General features: G+C 40.8%; 1 non-coding gene across 1 annotated transcript; it reads left to right on the top strand.

The window, feature by feature from the left end:
- The first annotated feature begins 6,339 nt into the window (after positions 1-6,339).
- On the top strand, positions 6,340-6,478 carry LOC118718089. Its single transcript, XR_004987678.1, has one exon. It is a non-coding gene; the product is annotated as a small nucleolar RNA SNORA43 (small nucleolar RNA).
- The last annotated feature ends 16,051 nt before the right edge of the window (positions 6,479-22,529 follow it).

Here is a 22,529-nt window from a genome sequence, read left to right as displayed (position 1 = left end):
TAGGATTTGAAAAGAGAAAACAGACAGAAGCAAGCATAGGGCTGCTCTGAGGACTATGAGAGGGTTCTTCCCCTTCTCCTTAACTAATACTTTAGGAGAAATTGAAATTATCATAAAAGAAGAAGTTAGTAAAGCCCGTGTGGATACTGGGGCCACTTTATCTGTTCTTAACCCTACCCATCTAAATTTCCCTCTCCCTTGGAGCAAAGCTTCTGTACAAATGGTGGGGGTGTCTAACCAACCAATGACTGTTTTTAAGTCAGAACCAGTCCCCTTTCAACTAGAGGATGTTACAGGGCAACATATATTCTTACTGGTCAAATCAGCCCCAATTCACCTGATAGGGAGAGATTTTCCTGAAACCCATGATGCTCATATATCTTTTTCCCCCAAAAGGTGAAATGTATTTAGAACTAAATGAATCAGATACTGAACCAATTGGAAAAATAATGATTTTAAAGGAACTTTCACCAGAGGAAAATGATCTTGAAACTGAACATTTGTTGCAAAAAGTTCCGATGCAACTTTGGGCCCTTTCCAGTACAGATATTGCCAAGATTGAGTCAGCCACTCCTATTAAAATAACTATTGATAGTACTTTGCCTTTACCTAATATTTACCAATATCCTCTAAGACCTGATGCACTAGCTGGAATTAAGCCCATTATACAAGATTACTTAAAAAGAGGACTTATAATTCCATGTACAAGTCCCTGTATTTCTTCTATCTTTCTAGTAAATAAACCAAATTGGAAAGGGTGGAGATTTGTGCAGGATCTCAGTGCTATAAATAGGATAGTTATTTCCTGACATCCTGTGGTTCCAAATCCACATACTTTATTATCAACTATTTCTGAGGTCTGCCAATACTTTTCAGTAATAGATTTATGTAGTGCTTTTTTCAGCATTCCAGTAGAAAAGGACAGTCAATATCTCTTTGCTTTCACTTGGGAAGATCGACAATTAACTTGGACTGTGATGCCCCAAGGATGTACAGAAAGTCCCACCTATTTCCTCCAGATATTAAAAGCTGATCTAAATGATGTTAAACTTCCTAGAGATTCCACTCTAATTCAGTATGTGGATGTTTTATTTGTATGCTTTAGGACATTACTAGACTCTCAAAAGGACACAATTTACTTACAACAGCTATCTGTAAAGGGACATAAGGTCTCAAAGGATACGCTTCAATTTTGCTTACCTCAAGTAAAATACCTTGGCCACCTCATATCAAAGGATGGGCTACTGCTTAACCCGGAAAGTTTTAGAGGAATCCTATTTTTCCTTCTTCCAAAAACAAAAAAGCAGCTTAGAGGATTTCTGGGCCTGAACGGATATTGTAGAAATTGGGTTCCAAGCTTTTCATTGATAGCCCAGCCACTCTATGCCCTGTTAAAGTCAGATACACCTGATCCAATTCAGTGGAACCCTGAAGGGAAACAAGCTGTTGAGACTCTAGGGAAGTACTGTCTAAAGCCCCTGCTCTGGAGCATCCAAACTATAAACTTCCCTTCTTCCTTTTCTAACTCAGAAACATGGAGTAGGCCAATGCTTTAGGAGTTCTAACTCAGAAACACGGCCTGAGAAAGAAAAATAGAGTGGGAGAGATCAAAATACTAGATATCAAATTATATTACAACTAGATGGCCAATGGATGAAATTCATGCAAGAGTAGGACTTTTTTCCCCTGGCTGCTGGTAGTGGCTTCCCTCCAGCACCAGGCAGACACCTGGCATCTGGGCTTCCCTGGTAGCTCTAGCTTCGTCCAGAAGGTCTTCCTGAAGGATGTCCAATCTAATTAGCATATTACACTTTTATTATTATAGATGCCACTGTTCTCAAAACTTCCTGATACTGACACAAGGACAGACATATAGACCAATGGAACTGAACAGAGAATGCAGAAATCAACCCAAGCCATTATGCTCAGTTAATATTTGACAAAGGAGGTAACAGTAATAGAAACCCTCAACAAAACAACAGGAAAGCCCACTGAATGGGAGAATATATTTGCCGATGTTACATTCAGTAAGTGTTTAATTTCCACAATTTCTAGGAAAGTCATAAAACTTAACAAAAGGAAGATAAACAATCCAATAAAAAAAAATGGGCAATGGACCTAAATAGAACCTTTTCGAAAGAGCACATAAGGAAGGCCAAGAGACATATGAAAATATGCTCAAAGTCACTAATCATCTTAGAGATGCAAATCAAAATGACAATGAAGTACCATCTTACACCTGTCAGAATGGCTATCATCAATAAATCAACAAATGGCAAGAATGTGGGGGGAAAAAGGAACCCCAGTGTACTGCTGGTGGGAATGTAGACTGGTGCGGCCACTATGGAAAACAGTATGGAGTTTCCTCAAAAAATTAACAATGGAACTTCCATTTGACCCAGTAATCCCACTTATAGAAATATATCCCAAGAAATCAGAAACATTAATCAGAGATAATATATGTTCATAGCAGCATAATTTATAATAGCTAAGATTTGGAAATAGCTTAAGTGCCCATCAGCAGATGAGAGGACAAAAATGCCATGGTACATCTACACAACGAAATACTATGCTGCTATACAAAAGAAATAACTTTTACCATTTGCAACAGCGTGGATGGACCTGAAGAGCATTATACTAAGTGAAATAAGCCAGTAGGAGAAAGAAAAATATCACATGATCTCACTCATTTTTGGAATATAATGAACAACATAAACTGAACATAAATAGATCTAGAGACATAGAAGTATCGAACACATGGTTAAACTGCAGAGGGAAGGCAGGGGAGGATGAGAGGTGGGATCAAGAGATCAACAAAAGGACTGGTATGCAAAACCAATGGACACAGATTACAGGGGCATGAAGGCCTGTGCTATGGGGATGGGGAGAGCGGACTGAGAGAGGTCGATGGGTGTGAAGGTGACATATGTAATACTTTCAACAATAAACAATTTAATAAAAATAAAACTGATAAATGAGGTCTTGTTTATTGAACAATTATCTGGATTATTATTTATTCTTTCACAGTGAGTCCTACTTGCCTGACTTTAAAGGAGGGTCCTTGCCAAGTTGAGAGACATTTGCTTTGGCACACATTTTTCTAGTACACTCCTAAAATGACCCAAAGGACTGGGGAAATGGCAGCCGACTCTTAGCTCACAGTTTCTCAACACTGATCCCCATATATCACAGCCTAATTTCTGTCACATCAATAGTTCCCTCATCTTATTTAAATCCAAATTAAGAAAATCTTAATGTAAGATTTTTATCCTTTCCCGATTGGACTAAGCTGGCTTTGGGTAGCTCAGGATCAAACAAGCTCCTTGTTTCTTTTCCTGCATTATTTTGCAGCACTGGTGGACAGTGCAGTATTTGTATAGCTCGGCCCCTATTGTCTAATTATCTATATTTTAAGGTCATTCACTATGACTTTTATTAGTTTTTCAGACTCTACACACAGCTTGATGCAGAATTTGTAGAACACACAGATGCTATTGCTTTACATGTAAATTCAAGATTTTTGGTTTATTCTGAGGGAGATGAATTATGTACTCTTTCTCTTAGGTGTAAGTATGAAATTGTAGAAAGAAAAAAAAAACCTGTGCTAAAGGAAATCCTAGTTGAAGATCATCTTTATGTTGGAAATTAGTGTGGGTGGATCAACAGCAACCAAATTACAAATATTCTTACATTTAGTGAAATAAAACGTTAAAATTGGCATTCTAAATGAAGAGAATGCTAGTAATGTTTTATTACCTTATTTGTTTTGTTTTCTATTTTCTGCTTTTCTCAGCTAACTGAGAAAATGATTTGTTTTGCTTGGTTACGGAAAATGTTCATTTGTTTAAAAGATAGCTTTGGAATTTGTCTGGTCCTATGACCAGAATTTCAGTCTTTCTGATTTTATAACTTGTAAGTGTTAACCTTGTACACCTAGTGAACCACCATATCCCAGGAATGTAGAAGCACTTGGAAGCTTGAGATGGAAAAAGCTATAAAATGCATTAAATACCTTCATTTATCAGAAGATAACAGGATGTCCATTTGACAATAGAAATGACACTTTTTAAAAAATATATATATTTTATTGATTTTTTGTACAGAGAGGAAGGGAGAGAGATAGAGAGTTAGAAACATCGATGAGAGAGAGTCATCGATCAGCTGCCTCTTGCACACCCCCTACTGGGGATATGCCCGCAACCAAGGTACATGCCCTTGACCGGAATCGAACCCGGGACCCTTCAGTTCCCAAGCCGATGCTCTATCCATTAAGCCAAACCAGTCTCGGCATAAATGACACTTTTTCATAGTGTTTTTGCATTGAGTGTCATGTATTTGACCATATGATGTAGATCCAACTCAGTTCCTGCCTCTGCTTCCCTTACCAAGTGGTATTCCCTTAGTCTACCCTCCCACAACCCATAGATCAAACCAAAAAAACCAGTATAATCTCTGAGGCTAGCTGATTTCATCTCCCTGTCTTTCCAAAGACATTATTGCCAGAGCCTCTACTCCTCTTAACCATCTATTTTATCTGTTAATTAACTCTCAGATTCTTTTTTATTCTAACAGTCCTCTGCCCCCCAGGATTGAGCCTCCCAGTTGAAATTTCCTAATATCACACTTCTTAGAGTGGTGAAAAGGTGTGAGAATACATGAGTGAGGAAAACTGAAGTTGGAAAGAAACTTGTTTCCAATGTTTCATGTCAGTACTTTAACTCATTTTATAACCTACAGGTCATAGACCTTTTCCAAGTCTTTGTTTGAATCACTTCCTTTCTCTGGAATGAATAAGGGTTTCTCTGTTGCCTCCCTGGCATTTCCCAAACAGAGTTGTGATATTATTGTTTGTTGTGCAAGATGATGGACATTTTGTCAAATATTTTCTTTTGAAAATTCTAACTCACTCTTGGAGATGCATACTACACCAAGAAATCCTGCAGTGTGTGTGTGTGTGTGTGTGTGTGTGTGTGTGTGTGTGTGTGTAAATCACCTTTTTTAACCTAATATTTCTCAAATATCTAACCACTTGGACTAGGACTTCTTCAACCCTCCACCCTGCCCCGAGCTGATTATCTGTTATCTGGTAGGACAGAACTTTGTAAACACATCAGTAACACAAGAATTGTACACTTGCCCATGGCTTACAATCCTGCTGCAAGCTGGACTGTTTCTATTCAAACTGAACATTCTCCATCCTGCCCAACATGATACATTGATGCTGGTGTCTACTTTCTCAATTTGCCGGTGGTCCCTTTCTAAGTCTTTATTCATACCATTCTACCAACCTGAGTACTCTTAATTTTAGGCATAACCTGTGTTCTAGATCCAGGGTGACACTTTCTCCAGCTTCTCCTTTCTCTAACTGACAATACTCCTTGTCTCCAGCCCTGCACCAATTATGCCTAATTCTGTCCTCACAATGGAACTGCACATTCCCATAAGGCAGTGTTTCCCAAAGTGTGGTACGCGTACCCCCAGGGGTATGGGAAGAGTTTGGTGGGGGTACGCGTCGCACCCGAGTTTGGTGGGGATATGCACTGCACTGTGCTTAGCTGCGCCTAATTCTACGTTCTCATGAGTATGAGGGGTACTCAGTGTCATGAAAATTATAGAAGGGGTACACATATGTCAAAAGTTTGGGAAACACTGCATAAGGCATGAACATATCATATCTAACTGTATTAGTTTTCCTTACCTCCTTTTAAGGCTATAAAATGCATTAAATACCTTCATTTATCGGAAGATAACAGGATGTCCATTTGACAATAGAAATGACACCTTTTGATAGTGATTTTGCATTGAGTGTCATTTATTTGACCATATATGTTCATTTCTTCCCTAAGAATGTAGCTATTCTGCATTTACCCCATAAAAATCTAACACACGTATTTTTATTTTACTGGGGAAATTAATGTATGGGCCTTTTTTCTAATTTAACAAAAGTTATTGCTTTGATATTTCATAATGGCTCAGTGCCTCAGAAACACTTTAATTCTCCTAGACTAGTCATACCATAGGCATAACTTCAGGGCCTTGTCCTTCTGGCCTCTCTGGAGTAGAAGATGAACCATGAAGAAAATGCAGACATTATATTTCCTGTGTCATTAGATTTATATAAATAACCCTACCTCCCTCACTGACTGAAAAAGAGTCATTCATTTCCTTTTCAGGTCATTCTCTGTCTACTTAATGAAACTTGATAGTCCTTGAAAATTCAACCTTCCACAGTCTAATCACTAAATCATTGTTTTAAAAAGTTACCCTTTTAAACACATTGGTTTTTCTAGATTTAATAGGAAGGCTATTATTTTTTTACATATTTTATTGGCTGCCCTGTGGGTGCTGGACCTGCCGGCACCACAGACCGGCTGCTGTGCTGCACCTGTGACTGACGCCAGGATGCAGAGAAAGGGGCTATTTCTATGCTCAGTGCCCAAAGCAGTGGGCACTGGGAATGGTTTGTAACCTGACATGCCGGCGGGACCCTCAGCTCTGCTCTTCCTTTCCCTCCGGACAAGGTAGGTGGATGAGTGTGTGGGTGCAGATGCAGGAGGCAAACTCAGTGGTTCATGGGGCTGGGCACTCCCTGGCCCTGGGTGGGTGGTCAGAGCCACCTGGCAGATGAGTGCCCACTAGAGACTGAGACCAGCAGAGCGCTCTAGGGGGCAGGGGCGGGATGGGTGTGCCAGAGGTCTGCTCCCAGCATCGGGCCCCACCCATGTGGATCCCCTCGTCCCAGCCAGGCCACCAGGGAGGGGGGCCTTTAATAATATATATCTATATATTATTTAATAATATATAGATATTACTTAATATATATATATATATATATATATATATATATATATATATATTATTGATTTCAGAGAGGAGGGGAGAGGGATAGAGATATAGAAACATTGATGAGAGAGACACATCAATAGGCTGCCTCCTGTATGTCCACTGGGGGATTGAACCTGAAACCTTGGCATATGCCGAGGAATTGAACCATGACTTCCTGGTTCATAGGTTGATGCTCAACCACTGAGCACGCCAGCTGGGCATATTAGGTTTTGTCCCCCCCCCCCCCCCCCCCGTATACCTTGAGGGAATGTTAATTACTATTTATTATATTTAATTTTATTAACTACATCTTTATTTTTTAAATATTTCATGTAGTTCACATTCACACACACACACACACTCTGAAATATACAAAGGGTATATAAAATGAGAGGTAAGTCTTCTTCTCATCTCAGACTCCCAGTCACCTTTATCCCCATAGGCAATTTTACCTATTTCTTGTGAATCTTCCCAGGAATATGCTAAACATATCCACACACATGCATATGTGAATGAACCATGAACACTGTTATTCACCTTATTTTTTTCAATCTGACCATCTATGTTAGAGAACTTTCCATACCAACAACCATTCATAGCTGGATAATTCTTCATTGTATATGTGGTACCACACATCATTTATCTAGTGCCTGTTAACGGGCATTTTGGCAGTTTCTAGTCCTTTGCCAATATATATATAATGCTGCAACACATTATACACACTTCTCTGTATACCCAGACATAAATATTTATTGGAGTTGCTAAGATAATTTTGATCCACTTGCCAAATTGCCTTCCAGAGAGGAGGCACCTATCTAACTTCTCCCTCAATAGTGTATGAAAAAAAAAAAGGAATAAAAAGGTATATGAGAGTGCCTGTTTTCCCATAAGTTGGCTGTACTATAAATTTTACTTACTCATTCTTGTTTATGTGCTATTTTAATTTTCATTTTTCTAATTATGAATGAATATCATGTCCTAGATTTTTTGATATGCTCACACCCAAAGGTGGTTATAATTGAAGCTCACTCGAATCTGAATTGATAGCCAGGTACATCTGGATGAACTTCAAAACACTATAATTTTTAAATTAATAACAAGCACCCCTAAACTTTTTCTTTTTCTTTTCCTTACTCATGGGGAAGTTCTGTGTGAGTTTAGGTTGACTCCATCAGTTACCTGGAGGATGTTCTTCTCATGGCAAGGGCAGAAGTACTAAAGGAAAAACCAGTTCACTAAGGTTAAGTTGAAGAGACTTCCAAGTAGCTTCTGCCTACTTATGATAGAACACAACATTGGGAACTAGTAAAGTTAATGAACTTTGAAGCCTGACAAAGGAATGGCAGGCACTGTTGAGTGCCTACTCAAAAATCATTTATCTCCCCTTCCTTCCATGATGGTAGACTCTAGTTCCCACAGAAGAGGATGCCAGATATTTTTGCAATATCTATTGCAATTGTAGGTAGGTATCTACACAGATATTTTTGCAATATCTATTGATGCCGGATATTTTTGCAATATCTATTGCAATTGTAGGTAGGTATCTACACAGTTATGGCCACTGAGACATCAGGAGAAATCTATGTGCCTCTGGAAAATTATTTTCCTGTTTGAGAAAGCCACTTCATTTTTCAACTCCTCGGTGTTCTCATCCGCAAGTTAGGGCTAGATATAATTCACAAAGTTGTTGTATTAGTCAAATTTACTTTGTAATAACTACCGTAATCCTAAATCCAGTGGTTTGCACTAGCACATTTTTGTTTTCCTTGCTAATAGTCTTCAGGCCATCTGGGCTGGAAGTGGCTCTGATTACTCTGAATGAGTAAGGTTCAGCCCACCTCCATGTGTTTCAGGACAAGACAAACTATGCAAGTATGTTTAAAGCTTTTTATCCCTAACATTCCTATAATCAAAGCAGTTCACATGGCTGAAAGGTTTGGAGTGGGCAGGGGTCACGGACCTATGGCATGTATCAAAACAACTTTTATTTCAGGCACCTGGGTGCAGGTAGGCTGAGTCCGACAAAGGAATCAGCAGAGAGTGAAGGGGGAGGCACGGTTTTATTAACTTCTGTTGGCTGCAAGCCATTCTGTTGACATAAGGGTCCAGTCCATCCTTGGTTTCTCCTGATGCCAGGTGTCTTCTGGTTATCTAAGCCAGTGTTTCCCAACCTTCTCTCATGATGAGAATCACCTGGTGGAGTTGTTAAAACACAGATTCCTGAATCCCAACTAAGAAGTGCTAAACTAGAATTTTTGGGAACATATAGGTAAAATTGTATACTTAACTAGTGCTCTAAGACAGATTTTATATACAGAGCACTAAGTTAGGTATGCAATTTTACCTATATGTTCTCAAAAATTCTAGTTTAGCACTTCTTAGTTGGGATTCAGGAATCTGTGTTTTAACAACTCCACCAGGTGATTCTCATCATGAGAGAAGGTTGGGAAACACTGATCTAAGCTATGCAATGATCAAGGCTGCAAGCTTTTTGCAAGATATCTGCTAAGCACAATAAGTTTTCTTTGCCCTATTTTATTATCTTTAACCCTTTCATTCCCATCTTAAAGGGTATATATAAAGGAAAAGAAGGGGGGATGGGGTCGCCATTTTTCTTTTACTTCCTGCATAGGATGGGATCTTGTAGATTCCTAAGGAGTTAATTCAGATTATTTTCTGGGATATAGAACTATAGGTCCCTTTACCTGGGTAAGGACAAACTGTCCTACTGTCTGGTTAACTAGGACTTGTAATACTGTTTGTATAAATTTGGTAATTATCCTTAAAATGCAGGGCCTGAAGAGGAGGAGGAAGAGGAGGAGGAGGAGGAGGAAAAGGAGGAGGAGGAGGAGAAGGGGGAGGAAGAGGAAGAGGAGGAGGAGGAGGAGGAGGAGGAGGAGGAGGAGGAGGAGGAGAAGGAGGAGAAATAGTATTAGGGAGGCTTAAAGGAGTAAAATCCAGGTTAATTTGGGCAAAGCTGCTTGTAGGTTGGATTATATGGACTGCTCTATGCTGTCCTAGCTCATCTCCTTGAGTCATTGAGTATTCTGCAGAATGTTGTGTTCTTTCCTCTATTTGACCTATAGAGTTTAGATAAAAACAAGTGTTAACAATTAAACAAGCCCCTTCCTTAGGGCTAGAGGGGGGGGGGGTGCATTTTAGGCATATAAGATATCTGCGAGATTCAGAAGCACTATGAAGCTAAACAAATAGAGGTGAAATCCTGTAAATCACCCTGGAGCCAGAGGTCTGTAATAAGTTTGAAAATATCTTGCACTGTTTGGACGGGATAGTCTGTGCCAGGTGGGGTATGTTGTCACTAACAATTTAAAGGAATGTGGAAGCCTGGGTATATAATTTATTAGTCATTTGGCTGATATGTGAGGGGCTATTTTTTCCAGGAAGGCTAATGGGAAGGTAGGTTACCCTGGGGGTGAGGTTTCTGTTTCCCCAGTTTTGTCCATCTGGAGCTTTTTGTTCTGGTGAGCTTCTACACTTGTATCTGGCCCATTTTCCTTACTCTGGAGGTCAGAGGGTCGATGAGGCCTGGGCACAAAAGGAGGTTGTGATGGGATCTAGGAGTGGTATTTTCTGAGTACAAGTAGGGCTTGTAATCTGGTGGAGACAAACTGTTTTATACATTTTAGTATTACTCAGTGAAAACCTAGAACATTAAGAGTTATGACAAATAGTCTGGTGGAAGGAAGGAGACATGGAGGATTGTCATCTAATATACCCAAATGAGGTTTATTCTTAAATTATTTACTTTTAAGTGTCCTTGGTTCAGGGAAGATGGGATTTACTAGATGGCTGTGGGACTGCTGTTTTACTATCTCAGTTTTCCTATTCTGCTTGTTCTGGCTTACTGGCCTGTGTCATTTATATAATTTCTTTTTAACATTTCTCCCTACAAACCTATAACTTTCACAAACATTTCTACAGCTTTCATAAACATTCTTAAAACTTTAACTGACTTTCTTTTTCCTTTAAAAATGCATGTCTATGCCTTCTATTATTAAAACTATACAATTTCTAAACTTTAATTTTTCAATGATAATCAAAAAATAAAGAGCCAACATTTCTTAGATTGACATTTATGAACATTTTCACTTTTAAGAAATATATCTTTAATAAAGTATAGGCCACTATATTAAGTTATAAATGTATAGATTTTCTATAATAAAAGCTAAAATTGTGTGAACTTGAAGTGTATTGAAATATTTAGATATTTATCATTTAATCCAGCAATGCTCCAAAGCTTTTAAGTTGTCAAAGACTGGAAAATTATGTATAGGCATATGAGGCTGGAGAAAAGGAAGGGGGAGAGGGAGCAGGCCTAGGAGCCTGTGTTCCCAGGTCCCTAGCCACTTGGATTTAAAACTGCCATATTTTTCCTTAGAGATAACATGCTAAGGTTTGTGTGATAATGAGTTCAGCTTCTGGTAGTAGTCAGACTGTTAAGTAAGCATTTGTGGTTTTGCAGTAAAGAAAATTGTTCTTTGGAAAAAGGTGTGTGTGTGTGTGTGTGTGTGTGTGTGTGTGTGTGTGTGTGTGTGTGAGAAAGAGAGAGAGAGAGAGAGAGAGAGAGAGAGAGAGAGAGAGAGAGAGAGAGAGAGAGAGAGAGAAAGAGAAAGAGAGAGAGAGAGAAGCTCTGAGGTCAGAAAAGTTTTCAGAGAATTAAAGGGGTGAGAATGCTGGCCTTGGGATCTAAAGTCTCAGTGAGGAGTTCCTTCATCATGTCATGTTATAGAGAAGTTTTTCAAGAAGACTGAAGTTGGGAGTTCAGAGGTGAGAGTACCTAGCAAGCCCAAAAAAGGAGAGTATTTCTTGTTTAGAGGAGGGAATGGTCATGGAGAAGATAAGGAATTTACAGTCTAAGAAATGGCATAGCTTCGTGAGGTGAGGGTGAAACAGAATAGGTGACTATCGTTTGGGACAACTGGGCTTTGTGAGGGGATGCCTGTATCATTTGGGTCTGGCAAGAAGAGTTAATAAGGGGGTATTTAATAAATGTAGTGTAGAGGTGAGGTGGCTAATGACTGTTAGACTAATCTTTCAACCCCCATAATAGAGACTAAGGAGGGGATATGGGTCCCAGTGAATTCAGAGAGGGCAGAATAAGTGGCCCCCCTGTCAATTAAAAAGGAGATTGGCTTACCTGCCACCACAATCATTACCTGAGTCTCTGTCCTAGTGATGTAAGTCTGAAGAGCCCTGCCAGGGCCTGGGCAGCTTTAGTATTCTGTGGCCAGTCCCAGGAGGTCTGGAAGCTCCAAACTGGATCCAGAGGGTGGTCTTGCTGAGGTCCAACCTGGAGGGGCCAGACTACAGTCTGATTTCCAGTGGCCTTCCCTCCCACACCTTGGGAAGGGCCCAGGTGGGGGTCTAAGGTTTGGGTAGGACTTAGTCCAGTGTCCTCTCTTGCTGCATTTGAAGCATGGGCCCAGAAGAGGCTTACCATTGGTTGGAGGACTGACATTTCGTTTGAGGTTCATGAGAGTGGTGGCTAGGAGCTGAAAGGCTGGGCCTCAGCCTTGGCCTGACCTAGGTTTTGTTTTTGGGTCTCCTCGTCTCTATTATTAAATACCTAGTTAAAGGTCATGTTTAAAAGGTCTCATTGGGAGTATTTTCCCTTCTGGGCTTAAAGGGTTAAGATTGGTGTATTTTCTCATGGCCTGTGTAAGGCAAGAGAGGAAGACTACTGGATTTTCATGTCTTTCTTGGGTGACCTTTGGCAATTTTTTTTTTATAATTAATTGCTTTATGGGCTGCTTTTTTCAGTCCTTCTAGCATACAGAGAACCATGTGGTCTTGAGACCTGCAACCTGCCTGCCCTCCCTGATAGTTCCATTGTGGGTCCTTGTGAGGGGCAGCATCTGCTCCAATGGGGAGGGCAGGGGCCTGCCAGTGGAGGGTATCTGCGTTACCCTGAGCATGAAGTCAGATTTATCACCAGCAATCTCCTGAAGGGGGCACTTTAAGACTAGTGCCAGAGTGGGGAACTGCTCTGTGTTCTTGAGTATAAAAAATAAAATAAAAAATAAAAATAAAAAGCCTGGGTATATGGGACTTCAGACTACTTGCCCTGCCTGTGGCAGAAATTGTCAAGGTCAGTTAGAATTTGGAAATTGAAAGTACTGTTTTCAGGCCATTTGGGACCCATTGTCTAATTTATACTGAGGCCAGACGGACAGTAATGCAATAAAAAATAAGTCACTTAGGGTGTAAGACTTGTGTGAGGTTGAGTTGTGTGTGTGTGTGTGTGTGTGTGTGGTGGTGGAGGGTCCTGACTGTGAATTTCCCCATAGTGACAGGCTAGGGCTTAAGGTCTGTTCTCCATCAAACGTTAAAGTGGAGAAAGGCATGCCCTTCTCTCCTAATGTTCAACAGAAATGGAAAGAGCCCTCCCTCTGTTACAGGAGTCCCCATCAGGAGATTGGGCAAGGGAACCTGGTTCCAGGAGGACTTATCCTGACCAGTGCTGGAGTTTTCGTGGGGCTGACTGCATAGTAACAGCCCAGAGCCTGGCTCCAAACCCAAAATGACAGGACAGACTAAAAACACTTACCCATGAATTTATGCCTACTGTTTATGGAGGAGGAATTAAGGCAAGAAGAGGTCCACTATCCAGTCACGGGCACTACCCAGATAGGTCCGGAGGAAGGCTGTGGGGGGAGAGGGGGTCCTAAGCAAGTGTTGCGTGTCCAGCAGAAGTTCAGCCATGCAGAAGTATAGCTGGGGCCTCCCCGGACACAAGGGGAGCTCAGGAGCCAGATGATCACTGTCTTTCTGAGTGCCAAGTGTCCAGTTGCTGGAACCCTGCAATGAGTCTTACCAGACCCCTCCCTAGACATTCCCAGGTTTTGGTGCCAAATGATAGGTTCAGAGTGGGCCGAGGTCGTGCACCTATGACATGAAAGCCATAATTATGGCATAATGTATCAAAAGAAGCTTTTATTTCAGGCACCTGGGTGCAGGTGGGCTGAGTCTGAAAAAAGGAGTCAGCGGAGACTAAAGGGAGAGAAAGGTTTTTATTAATCCTTGCTGGCTGCAAGCCTTTCTGCTGACATAAAGGTCCGGTCTGTCCCTGGTTCCTCCCGATGCCAGGTGTCTTCTGGTTATCTAAGCTATGCAGCACTCAAGGCTGCAAGCTTTCCACAAGATATCTGTTAAGCACAGTAAGTTTCCTATGCCCCATTTTATTCTCTTTAACCCTTTCAATGGCCAGGGCCATCAAGGAAGAGGGGACATATGCTCCACCCACAATAGAGAATACTATAATTACATGGCAAAGGTGTGGATGTATAATTTTATCATAGAAGAGTGAAGATTAGAACAGTTGCTCAACCTCTCACACTTCCTAGGTGTGTGAGCAGAAACGAATCACTAGCTTCTTGAAACTTTAGTTTCCTTATCTTCAAGATGGCACTGGACTTTTTTCTCTGGGTTAGTGTAAAGATTAAACATGTGCCTTGGAGACCCTTAACAAAAGTTAACCCTCTGTCCCAACCACCAAACTCTGAGTTTACTAGATAAGTTCTTCCCTGAAGTCAGGTGTGTGATTTAATGCTGGCATTCTATGAGGAGAAATGAATGTGAAGTCACCAAGAGTGACTCCATGAGGGAGGAGACAAAACATTTTTCCACTAAGCAAGCATTCATTGAACACCTGAAATCATTATTTCAAGGTCATTATCATGCTTTCACACTTCCATTAGCTGTAACTTTTATTTTTATTATTTTAGCAAATGATCCTTAATTCGCTCTGACAAGATCAGAATGACCTTTGACTGTTTCATAGGCTCCCTCTGCTGGAGTAAAATGGAATCTTTTTTTTTTTTTTCCTTTCTTAAGATGAATATCCTTTCCCTTTAATTGAAAGCAACTGTAATAAATAAGTTGCTGCTTTGCTAGCCTGGCTTTTCATATAATATTTCTGGAGCCATATCCTAAATTTACCTGCCACAAAGATGTAGCAAACACTGCCTTTTCAAAACAGAACCTTAAAAGGACACCGATTATAAAGAATTTGGCAGAAATTTGAATTGTTAATAATAAACCGATTCTTGTTTCCTGTAAGGAATGCCTTTGTTACTTCAATTCTGATCTTCTCAGTTTTTGAACATCTGGGAGTATTATGGGAAATCTGGGAGGGGCTTTTTATAGGTGCTTACAGGTTTGTTATGTAGACAGATGATAATTTTCTAAGGAAAAAGTGACATGCAGGTTTTTAGGGCTATCAACATGAGAATTTATTTTTTGTAAGGCCATTATTCATTGCTTAAAATGTTTAGAGTTTCATTTTATTTCTGGCTTGGTGATGTGCCAAATATGTCACCTTTTCCTTTCTCACCTCTCCATCTTTTTGGAGTCACTATTTTTTTTTTTTTTTTTTTTTTTTTTTTTTTTTTTTTTAGCTTAAATGACTTGGCAGGATATTCATTGACTTCTGAATTGATTGAGTAAAAGAAGCTTCTATGTGATGGTAGAGAATAAAGGGGAATTTCACAATAATGCTGAATTCAATGTACCTGAAGTAGTGGTAGCGCCTTCGTTTTCTGCTTCAACCTAAAACAGTGCTTTTCTATAGCTTTGAAACTCAAACTATGGTCTGAACCAGCATATCAGCATCACCTGTGAACTTGTTAGAACTGCAAAATCTCAGGCCTCACCCCAGACCTACTAAATCTGACTCTTCACAAAATCTCCAGGAATTAATATGTACATTAAAATTTTGGAAGCACTGGTCTTGAGGAAAGAGATATCTCATAGTAATGTCACCCCTGAGAAAGTTAGATAGTGCTGGCACCTTCAAATCTGCCACAGCCAGAAAGACTTTACTCCTCCACTCCACTGAAGTCTGTTACTAAATCCCATGGGCCCAGGGCCAGATCCACCCATTAGCTCTATAATGCTGGTCATTGAGCCCACAACCCCTGCCCTGCAATCAGTGCTTACTGTCCTTGTTGGCTGGAGCTTACTGACATTGACCTCATGGACTCTGACTTCCTGAATATAAAACTCTACCCCTTCCCTCTGACCTAGCTGACTTCCATGGTATAGTTAGCATTGTTCTTTGACCCAAAGTCCTAAATTCATTTTCTTTCCATCTTTGATGTAGCAAGTCTAATGACACACTTTAAGCTGAGGCCATATTAAAAGGGCTTGTGGCTCTTTAGCAACTAAAGCCTTAAATAATTCATAATTTTAAAAAATCTCAGATGATAGAAATTCAATCTGAAGCACCTCAATTTTGAAATGTGTATCAAATATGACATCATTTCTGGGATATCTCTGCCCTAAATGCATAACTTGAATATATTTGATTATGAGGAACATTGGACACATCCAAATTGACAGACATCCTATAAAATAAATTGCTCTCAAGAAATGTCAAAGTCAAGAAAGAAAAAGAAAGGCTGAGGAGCTGTTCTAGATTAAAGGTATGTAAGGAACATGACAACTAAGGGGCCATTATTGGGATTATTGAAAATATTTACTGGTAAATTTAAATATGGACTATAGATTAGATGTTAAATTTCATGAATTTTTAAAATTGTACTGTAGTTAGGTAAGAGAATTTCTTTGTTTATAGGAAATATACACTGAAGTATTTTTGAGTAAAGGGACACTATGTTTGCAGTTAACTCTAAAATGCCCCCTTCCAAAAATAGAGAATGAGAAAGCAAACATGACAAAATCTTAACAAAAGATGATTACGGGTAAAATGGTATTTGGGAAATTTTGTACTAACATTTAGGAATTCTATACTAAAAAAAAATCACTCACTAAAAATGAATTAAAAGGGGTGTATATTAACATAAACATATGGATTTTTTTAAAAAGGGAGGTATAAAACTCAGGGCAGAATGGGGATTTGGGGAAGTGGGAGTGAAGACTTGATGCCACCAGAGCAAACTCTGATCTGGATAAATGTTTTTTAACAGAGTACTAGAAACCTGGAAATTTAGAGCAACAAATGAGCTTTCAAAGTCCTTTACTTTCTCATTTCATGAATGAGAATACTGAGACTCAGGCAGCAAAAGTGACATGTTCAAGGACTAGCAGATAACAGTTTCTAACGGTGGACATTTAGAACTCACTTTCATATTGGTTTGTAAATAGATCACCAAAAGTTGTGGTTTTCCTTTCACTTTTAAGTTAATGAGTTGTGGTAAGAACATATAATATAAATGATAAATATTCTGTAACATGAATGTTATATAAGAAGTATCTAAACAAAATCTCTCCCAAACTGATTAACATAATTCCCCCAATTTTTCCATTAAATATATATCTAATAAATAAAATATTTAAGCATAAAAGCAATGATAGTTGACTTCTAACATGATTTTACTTCTATGTAGAAATCAGCTAGATTTGAATTTTTCCACTTTCCATGTGGGTGGATATATTATGTTCTTTTCCATAGCATTTTTCTCAACTCATTGAATATATTGTCTTTCAGTTGAAAAATAACATTAATCTAGCTGCACTTTCTTGAAATGTTCATCATGATTTGGAGTAACTGTGATTGCAGTCCATTTAGAAAGCATAACATCAGGCATGAAGGGATGCTTAGAAGCCATCTGGTCTCACCCATTCCTTTCAAAGGTGTAGACATTTTGAAGTTGGTTATTTACTCTCCCTTCATCTCTTGTACCTGTTTCATACAAAGGAACAGATTAAAAATGGGACAGTATCTGTGTATATTGAAATAATTATCTTTGATATCACTTCTGAAATAGTGCATTTAGAGAAAGCAGAGGTACTTTAATCATGCTTCTTATAATTCTTTGTTATCTTTTGATATAGCAAAGGCATGTGTGTAGTGTAAGGTGACCAGATGTCCCGATTTTGGTGGGACTGTCCCGATTTTTAACAATTTGTCCCACATTCCTCAGCGTTTTAAAAAAGTCTCGATTTTTGGAAAGAATGCACGACAAGCTAGGGAACGATGGGAGAATGGGAAGGGAATATACAGTTTTCTGCGGCCATGTGGCTATTCAGCCAGGATATGAGTTTTATATTATTTTTGTTAATTTCATAATGTAAAACTTTAATAATAACAAATAATTGTTGAGAACTGATTATCAAGAACTGCTTATCAAAGTTCGCATTGTTGATCAGTTGTTAGAATTCGACCACCGGTGTTTGGACTTAATGAACAATGGTATTTTTGGGGATTGGCAACAACGAAAACATTTTGTAACTGTCTCTCAGATGATACACATCGTAATGCATGCTAGTAAGCTAGTTAAACAAGTGATGTCAATTTAGGTAATTTATTTATTTATTTCATGAATACATAAAACTTCTTTAATTTAGCAGACAGTACTTATATTATTTATATTTTATAGCGGCGACAGAAAGTCTAGCGCCAGCCTTGAAAGTGACACTTACAACTTACGTTATGGCAAATTGAGAGGAAATATAATACAAGTTAGTATTGTTATTATTTATAAATGAGAGGGCAGGGCGGGGAAAGGATGAGCTCCTGACTCTACTGTGGGGCAGGGCGGAATTGTCCTCCATTTTGTAATTGGACCCAGCCCAATCAGGATTAGCCGAGGCAGTGACATCACCACCGACCCGAGTAAAACCCCTGGTCTGGGCAAAATTCACTCTCTTCCGCCATGCTGCCAGCATGAGTGGGACATAGCCCATGCTAGCATGGAAAAGGCTCTTTTGTTTATTGCATTGGACTCGGCTCCCTGATCGTCCTTGGGGATCACGAAGTCTGGGTGTAACATATGGGGGCTTGTCCGCGATCCCCAGGACCATCAGAGACCCTGATCCGGAGAGCCTGACTGGCCGCGGTAGGTGTGTGTTTGTCTGTGTCCTTGTGTGAGCGCTCTGGAGGGACATAAAACCCCTCATGGAATTGGTGCCCGAATACGCCTGATGGATACACCATTAAGGCCACGGGCAGGAGGATTCAGAAGACATTCTGACCTCCTGGTAGGGCCCCTCAGTCAGGAGAGAGGTGGAATCAGCTCCTAGAGGGACCTTCACATGGGGAGAGGGATGGAAGCCTCTCCCAGAGTGAGGTGAGTGGCATGAGCCGTTGCCTCACCTGCAGAAAGTGACGGGAGCCTTTCCCAGGTCTGAGTTTGGTATCCGCGGACAACATGGCGCCCCTGGATGGAGCCGGTAAAGTGTGGCCGGTGTGGCGGTGCAGGGCCCTCTGGCGGAGTTGGGTTGGAGAGGGGGCTTCTGCAGGGCTCAGTCTGCACATTGGAGTGTGGCTGGGCAGTGGTGGCCTCGCTCTGGGAGCAGGCACCTGGGTTAATTTTGCTGGCTGCCTGGAGAAGGGGAGGTGGAGCGGGGAAGCCGCTGGGGCAACCCATGCTTCCTCCTCGGGGGCCGCCCGAGCAGCACGGCTGGGGTGGTGGCGACAGCAGCCTTGCTCTGGGGCCCAGGCCGGCATGGTGGCATCGGGTCTAGGAGAAGAAGCCTCGAGGGTGAATTTCTGTGCTCATGTAAAGGGAAAAGGCCAGTTCAAAACAAGTGTGCATAGTTTGGGCTGTGCTTAAACCACATGTGTCAAACACAAGGCCCGCGGGCCAAATCCGTCCAGCCAGGCCTTGCAATGTGGCCCGCAGCGCGCTGTCATCACTGCACTCCGCTGTGTTTCCATCACAATGACAGTTTATGACTGTTCAGTAAACCATTCAGCCCGCGATTTAGGCTGGATTTTAGATTTTGGCCCCTTCTCTGATTGAGTTCGACACCCCTAGCTTAAACTTTTCTGTGTACAGAATGAGCTTTAAAAATGGTGGAGATTAACTGGGAGATAAATTAAAACTGGTTTCCCAAGTCATTGTAAGCAGCTTTTGAAATTTCCTGCCCTGAGGCAGGAACTATGGTTATGGTAACAAGTTTACATATGAATGACTGGGAGTCTTCAGCTAAAGAATGTGTTCATTTGCATTTGAATGCTACTCCAGTGATCTGCAGGGAGTGGCAGGTGATTCCGTGGTGAAGCTCCCCAGATGGCCATGCTTACAATGTTTAGTCTTCCTTTGTTATTGGTATCAGCAAAGCAGAGTCATATAGCTGCTTAAGTATGAATTGTGATTTACCTATGAACAAAATTCATTTTTTTCCTGACATTGTCTTAAATCTTAGTAAACTGCCTCTGGTATGGAGAGGTTTATGGGAGGCCGGAGAGCACAAGACTATTAGCTCTCCTGCAAACAGATTATTCAGTGCTTTGTTTATGTTTGACTTGCCAGCTTTAAAAGTTCAAAGTGTAAATTGAATTAGGAAAAGTGAATTGCAGTAACTAAATGCCTAGAATATGGCAGGCTAAACTGGATTACATGTGTTAAAAATAAGCAGTAATGATCAAAGATCTCAAAGATTGATTTATTTTCATTTGTCAGATGAGAAAGTATGTGATGCTTACACTTAAAAAATTATTTTAAGCCAGTGGTGCAGTATTTTTTTGAAGTCAGTTTTTCTGAAGTAATGTTTAATGTAACATATGAAACTTTTATATTTGATCTGTTTTGTTTTGCTTTATATGCCATTGTTGTCATTTGTAATTGCATTGTAAGCTTGAATTTGGGCTTGTGCCTGCATCTTGTATTTTGTAAACTTTGGGAGTAATTTTTGGTTTCAGTCATGTGTGTCTACTTTATAGATTTAAGTAGACTTCATCACAAAGGTTTATAATTTATTTAGAATTGTGTTAAAACAATGTGAAAACAATTATTTGTATAATTTAACCCCCTGCGACTGCTTGGACAATTTTCACCGATGTTCTGCGGGGGAGAGTACAGGGGCCTTGGAAATGCAGATAAATCTGTATCTGTAGGAAAAAATGTGGCATTTTAAATTTCAAGCTGCTGGAGGACTGGGAACAGTGTACTGGACCTGCTCCCTACTCCCTTGCCTTTTCTTTAAAATTTGAGGCATGGTTATGTATTTTTGGAAGATAAGATTTTTATAAAAGTTATAAAGAGAATGTCCTGACAGATTAGCAAGGAGAGGCAAGCCTGTTAGTTTCCTGATGGGCATTGGGGCAGCCTATTTAGTCTTGAGAGAGCCGATAGGACCCGTACATCAGCCCAGGAAGCCACCGGACAAACTGCCTGTTTTCCTTGGACATCAAGAAGGACTGTGGTCCTCGGAAGGAACACGTATTGGGGGAATGCAGCTGTTGAACTGGTCCAAAGTGGAACAATGGGCCTTTGAGGAGCTAAAGAAGGCTCTCATCTCAGCAGCTGCCCTAGCTTTGCCAGATGTCACGAAGCCCTTCCACCTCTACGTGAGTGAGGTAAGAGGCATTGCCAAAGGGGTTCTCACTCAGACTCTAGATCCCTGGAAGAGACCTGTTGCCTATCTGTCTAAGAGACTGGACTCTGTGGCAGCAGGGTGGCCAGCACGCCTCCAGGCAGTGGCCACCATAGCATTGCTGGTGAAGGAGGCAGATAAACAGACTCTGGGCCAGGAGTTAACCCGGATGGGCCAAGCTTTTCTCCTGGACCAGCCCTGGATCCGGTTTCATAAGACTGTGGCCATATACCCTGCCAGCCTGCTTCCAGATGAAGAATCCATTCATGATTGCACAGAGGTACAAGGTACTGTTCACGGATGGGAGCAGTTACGTTCAGGAAGGGACCTGATATGCAGAGGCAGTGGTAATCACCCTGGACCACACCATTTGGGCACAGTTCCAGAACTTTTGGCCTTAATCTAGGCCCTTTGATGGAGACACTGTGCCATCCACAGAGAAAAGAGGGTTACCAACTGGTATCTCAGAGTATAGCTCTAGCCTTAGGACAGGTAAAGTGAGACTCTGGAAAAGGGGTTTAACTAAATGTGTCCTATAATCGGTGAAAATTGGACCAAGTTCTTATAGGCTCTGCAGTTTGCTTGTTTCAGATGCACTGCCAGTGCCCACAGCAGACCCTGTAGCCCAGGAACTCAATGTGGGTAAAGAAATTCACTGCCCAAGGACTCAAAGGGAGGCTACACTGTTATCCTGAGCATGCCAGCTGTTGTTGAAATATTGTAGAAGACACCCAGACCTGACTACATGACTCCCAGCTCCTGCATGGCCTGGATCCTGGCAACTAGTGGCCTCATCTGTGAGATCCCCAGCCTGGGCTCCACACAGGCCAGGAGGAGAACTAATGCCTGCAGGAGGGGAACTGGACTTCAGTGAGGACAATACTGATGGGAACTGTGGTACTAAGGGTCTTGGTAACTGTATTTGTAGTTTATGCTGAAAGGATGTAGGCTGAGTCAATGATTTGACTCATGCACATAAGACAAGGGGGGAATGAGAGGACAGGGTGGGGCGAAGATGAGCTCCTGACTCCACTGTGGGGCAGGGCGGAGTTATCCTCTATTTTGTAACTGGACCCAGCCCAATCAGGGTTAGCCGAGGCAGTGACATCACCACCGACCCGAGTAAAACCCCTGGACTGGGCGAAATTCGCTCACTTCCCCCATGCTGCCGGTGTGAGTGGGACAGAGCCCATGCTAGCATGGAAAAGGCTCTTTTGTTTATTGCATCGGACTCGGCTCCCTGGTGGTCCTTGGGGATCACGAAGTCTGGGCGTAACAATAAAGAAATATAGGATTAAAATTAAAATAATTTTTAAAATATAGTTACTTTAGAACAATCAAATTAATTTAATTTATAAACTAACAATAAAATATGTTCATATAATTATGTACCTACTTACTGT

This window comes from Pipistrellus kuhlii, unplaced genomic scaffold (genome assembly GCF_014108245.1).
Source record: "Pipistrellus kuhlii isolate mPipKuh1 unplaced genomic scaffold, mPipKuh1.p scaffold_m20_p_138, whole genome shotgun sequence".
Lineage (NCBI taxonomy): Eukaryota > Metazoa > Chordata > Mammalia > Chiroptera > Vespertilionidae > Pipistrellus > Pipistrellus kuhlii.
The sequence above is the reverse complement of the archived record's forward strand: the minus strand, read 5'-3'. Positions and strand labels throughout refer to the sequence as shown.